The 5,747-nt window shown below is 37.3% G+C and overlaps 1 pseudogene; it reads right to left on the bottom strand.

Moving 5' to 3' along the window:
• Positions 1-1,475: 1,475 nt before the first annotated feature.
• Positions 1,476-2,458, bottom strand: LOC107159097 (annotated as a pseudogene).
• Between the last annotated feature and the right edge of the window lie 3,289 nt (positions 2,459-5,747).

Here is a 5,747-nt window from a genome sequence, read left to right as displayed (position 1 = left end):
CCTAGGGTCCATAGAAGGAAGAGAGAGAATACAAATGGCCACTATCGATATATCAAAGAACAAATGATTTCACACCTTCACTGTTGTGTTTCAGATTCCAGCACACTATTCCCACATAGAGCTCATTTCAACTTTATGCAGTCACCCTGTTCACATGCACAGCTTCTCAAGTTTATAAACATCACCATCTCTACAACAGAAACAGCTGGGTTTGGAACTAATCCAGGTCCATTGCTTCTTTAAAAAATCCTGTCTTCCTCAGACTATTAGTTTTTATGACTATATCATCTTTTGGAATCCATTAACTTCTTACTGTTAGAAGAGATGGTAAATGCAATCAATTATACACATTTTCCAGAGCGTAATGTATTTTATTTCATTCAAACTTTGTATCACCCTCCAGAGGTTAAGTATAATATCACTTTTACAACTGTGAGGTTAGGTGCTTTCCTAAGATCACTTAGCTTGGTGGTGGTAGAACTGGGATATGAATCTACTTCTGACTTCAAACTGAGGTCTGGTTTTGTATGGTGCCTCCCTGCAAGAAGATGTTGTTTTGGTGGAAGAAGAGAGCTTTTATGGAAAACACATCCATTTCTTATTTTCTTTCTAACTCATTTCTGCATTGCAAACATTGATGAGCCTTAAGAATGTATCTCCTGGGAAAGAACACAAACTAAATATTCTCTGTTAAGAGGCAGAGACAAAGAGCAGAGTAGATATTTAGTCTTTCTAAAGCCTTTGGCGAGGACCAGATCTCCTGATACCCAAAGAAGTTAACAGAGCTATTCCCGGATACCTAAGTTAAAATATATAAAATAGATTCCAAAAGTTATTTTTTTTTTACAACCTTTCCAGCTAGTTTTAATAAACAGTTGTTTATCAAACTTCTGAATTCACTGGTTTCTAAAACAAGCCTTAAACCAAATTCTGAAACTTAGGAAACTATTAAGAACCACATAACCTAGTCCAAAAAGTTATTTCAAAGTGTCTTAGAATCACTTTTCAGCTTATAGAAAATAATACAATTTTCTCAGGACATTTCCATATTTTACCGACCTCATTACTACCTACCCCTTACTACATATAACAGAGGCTGTAGAATAAGCTTATTTTTATTTACATAGCACCAAATATAACTCTCAACTTATGAAAGAACTTATGAAAAAGATCAGAAACTTTCAGAGTATCTAAAATTATTTTTTTGGTGCCAGGGACTAAACCCAGGTACTTAACCACTGAGCTATATCCCCAGCCTTTTTATTTTTAATTTTGAAACAGGATCTTTCTAAGTTGGTGAGGCTGACCTCGAACTTTCAATCCTTCTGCCTCAGTCTCAGTTACTGGGATTACAGGTGTGGATCACCACATCCAGCACAGAGTATCTAAAATATAAATATTATGTTTCCATACATATTTTTCTCCTTACATGAAAAGTACTAAGTAAGTTACACTTAAATGCCTTATGTTAAAAAAAAAAAAGAAAATTAGGTACTTCTCACTTAAGACAGTTGAAATTATTTAAAATGAGGGGTGAGGGTAAAAAATGAGCTATATATTCAATGTAAATTGTATTAAAGCCCAAATATAAAATATAAACAGAAGGGAAACTTTCCTAGAAGGGAATACATATTACCTACTTTCCTGCCAAGGTAGGTAAATTACATTACAAAAAAATCTAGAGGAAGACAGTTTGAGTTTCTTTCCCTTATAAATGTCAGTAAAAATAAAATCCATAGGGTCAAAATATTTAGGGTTATAACTAGAAATATATAATCCTATTTTTATGACAAGGCAGCTAGTTGAAATAAGTTAACACAATCATTTGAGTTGGTTGTCTGCATACTGGACAGGACTTATTCCTTTTCTTTAGCTTCTTTGCACATGTGAAGCATGACATAAGGTATCCTATTTACCATAAACATTTTTAGGTCAACCTTGGCAAATCACACAAGGTTCAATGACATTAAGGAGGAAACTAGTTTCCGCACCCTCTTCTTTGTCTTGTGTTTCTTCCTTCTCAAACTCTTTGACATCTTCTTGACTGATAACTAATGCTATTTGAAGTTGATAGCTGAGAATAGGCCTCACTTTCTTGTGACTGGGAGGCTTGTGTGATCTTATCATTTTCCTTAATACACAATTCTTTGGAATCATTTGCTGTAGTTTTTTTTTTTTTTTTAAACTCCAGCACATCCAAGCCCTCTTCTGCCTGTGTTGAGCTTTCTAGTTTGGCTTTCTCAGAAATTTCCCCTTTATCTTTCCTTTTATCTTCAGGAAGCCAGTTCTCATGAAGGGTCCAACATCGATTGCATTGTGGTGGAAAGGGAGGATTCATTTCATTGCATGAAGTACACTTCCAATAGTCAGCTAAGGAAATTTCAGGATCTTCTTCAAATGAAGCTGTATCACTTTCCCCTGCCTGATACACAGTAACTCAATACACCTCATCATCTTCATCTGAGAGTTCTTGCCTTTTCCACTAAGGCTATAATCCTCTGAAGCAAGAGATTCAACTTCAAGTTCTACACTAAATTGATCTGAAACTGAGTCCTGATCCAACCAATCATGGGAATGTTCACTCACACCATCTCCAATATTCAGATTTGATGGAATCACTGTTGATTCACTGCTACTGCTTCCTTCACAGCATATTTCCCTTATTACACACAGAGCCAGACTTTCATCAGAGGAACGGGGAACACTATCAGATTTGTGGTGCTTTTGTCATTCACCAGATAATTCATCTGAATTTTCTTCTGTCTCACTAATTGCTCTCCTTTTAGATGAGGTAGATGGTCTAGAAACCAAACAGGAAGATGAAGGCTTCTCTTCCTGTAGTTCTAGCATAAGGCCCTTCTGATCACTCCCACCTTCGAGGTGACACCTGTTCTCACTCGCTAATGTGCTGCCGTCTGATGGTTCTCTTTCATAGTGTAAGTGTTTTTGTTGTTGTTGTTGTTTTGTGCACCAACAGACTTTAACAACTTCAAAAACAATGGCTTTGGTCAAACCAGGGTCTCTTGTTCCTGGAATCTGTGAGGTGCTCACAGCACCATCAGTAGAAACAGATATGCTGGTGTTGCACAATGGCCTGGATCAGTACAGGAAATGTGCCACATATCTGTGACCACGGTGTCTATCTTCAATCAGGAAAAGGAATGGTTTAAATGGCCTCAGCTGTAGACAGTCAGGACTTAGCTCCTTCATCAACAGTCTCAGTCTGGGAACACGTCCCAACTTGACCAGCCTGCTAAACACTCCAGGCTTTTTGCTTGCAGGTGGGGCGGGGCATGAAGGGTCCTTCAAGGTGCCCCAGTTTCCTTCACCCGGAGCGCTTGGGCCTCGGCGACCATCCCACTGGCGGCCCAGACCACTGGGCGCTTGAATGCACTAAGCCCCACGAGAAAGGTAGTGCCTGGCCGGGGGGGCGGGAAGCGACAGGAACTCGGCTAGAGGGGTAGGGCTGCCCCTCGAGTTAGGTTTCTGGCTCAATTTTCTCCCCAGAACACAGGGCCGCAGAGGCCAGTGCAGAAGCCAAGCTCTGCAGTGTGCCCCCAAAGTGTTTTTTTGTTCCTAAGGAAAACATGGCACAGATTTACTTGAATTCAAGTTTCTTTTGTTCATAGCTTTGAGGATGTGTAAAAAGAGAAGTAAATATTTCTAAGTTTTGCCAACATCTATTTTTTTTAAAAGGAAAATCTATCATGATGTTTCTTTTGGCTTTAGAGAAACATACTTGGTTCTGTAAGCAGCAAATGTAACAAGTCCCATATAAAATGCATTCAGAACTCAAGTTGAGATGCATCAGAATTGTCCCCTCAAAATTCTCTAAATTTCCATCCTGTTTCTATACAAGGTATCTTCTGCAATTTTTATATTTTGAAAATTTTCTCATCTATAATACCAACTCCCAAGGAAGCCATAGTGTTTTTTTTTCTGAAAATATTCTCAAAAGAAGCTTCTAGAGATAAAAATAAAAAATACTTTTTTGATGTTATATATGGGAGTCAGCAGCACTGTTATCAATTTATGGCTTAAGGTCCTTCAAGAGTCCCCTAAGAGGCACAGGGTCAAACTGGTAGACAGGATCACAAACACTCTGAGAGAGTGTGGCATGAGGGAGAAGAGCTCTGCAGAATCTAGGTGTCAGGGAACACAGTAGGAACATATTTAATTAATGTGGTCAAAGAAGTAGAGGCATAGGCCGTGAAGATAGAAGGCTCATCAACATAGTCCAAGAGCAAATCTCTTATTTTTCATATGTGGAAACTGAGTCAAAAGAGACATTATGTTTATTTGTCCTTAGGTCACCCAGTGAGTCAGCATTTCCTTCTCCTCAGGTAATGCCTATCTAGCATCTTAGAGAATCACAGCAAACGGGTTTCTCTTCACTAGTGAGAAGCAGCAGAAAGTCTTTATAGAATACTTTCCAGCAGGGAATGATATTTTTTCATATACATATCTATGTACTTTTTTAGACAAATCTATGAACTACAGGGGAAAAAAAGAAATAACCAAGGTACTTCAATGACTAATGCTATTATAAAATGACAAAATATACAGAAAACTTTCAGACATGAGTAAAACAAAAGTCAACAACAAGTTGTAGTTTCCCCTCACTGTCTTAAGTATGATTTTAGGTAGTACAAAGTGTTACCTCAATTCTTACTTTAGAATTTCTCATGAGTACATGAGAAGTCCAAATTAACTAGTTCCACAAATATACACTAAGAACCCCCATTCCTTTCATTTCCCAAGGTGTAGGAGCTTTGAAGTGGATCTCAGTGCAAAAAACTTTCCTATAATTTTTATTTGCTTGTAATTGTCATTCTTTTCAGTTTCATCTACTTTTTCTAGAATAACAAGGAACATTGATTAGCCATAAGAATTAAGATGATCAAATATATCACACTGTGAATTAATGCTTTAAAACAGCATTGTATAAATAATATCTCAATCTAAAGAACATTCAACAAACAAGCAAAGCCACAGGATTAAGCTGCATTGAAAATCTAACATTTTATAGGTCCTATTTGCAGCCATTCTTCCCCAAATATTTTAATTGTGTACAGTGAGTGATTTTTTTTACCCATTAACACTTGTCTGACAGAACTAATCTCAAAAAAGATAGCAAGCTATATTTTCTAAAAATTAGTTTCAATTGCTAAATTTCCTAACTCTGTTATCAGCCTTCAATTATTTAGATGATCAGATGATTAATTTCAAAAGCATGCTCCTAGCTTCCTGGGAAACTATTGAAGTTCTAGACAAAAGTGGGAAAGGACCTCTCTTAGGAAAATAAAGAAGTGTTGGATATAACTATGTAAATACGCAGGGAAAAGCCCTAAGAATCCATGTTTTCAAAATATATTTCATGACAATATTTTGCTGCTAACAAGCAAATGAATTCGCTCAAAAGTAGACAGCAAACAAAATAAATTTGAAACCAAATAGATTGGATTCTTTTTCTCCTCTTTTGAACTCCCACACACTGAACATGTTCTCACTGTATCATGAGTTTTGATCATTTTCCATTGATTGGGCACTTGACATATTAAGAACCTTATTGGATATAGTGAGAGCTCATTCATGCACAGTACCTGAATAAATCAGGTTGAGGGGCAGTGACCCAGTAAGAACAGCCTCTGTTCAATTCCTGGAGGCAAATCAGGAATTAAAGAAGACTTTAGAGAAGCTAACATTCAGAAAGTGACCAGAGAGGTTGTGTGAGGTCACTATTTCTC

The sequence above is a fragment of the Marmota marmota genome, unplaced genomic scaffold (genome assembly GCF_001458135.2).
Source record: "Marmota marmota marmota unplaced genomic scaffold, marMar, whole genome shotgun sequence".
Taxonomy (NCBI): Eukaryota; Metazoa; Chordata; class Mammalia; order Rodentia; family Sciuridae; genus Marmota; species Marmota marmota.
Note: the sequence above shows the minus strand (reverse complement) of the source record. Positions and strands in the feature narration are given on the sequence as shown.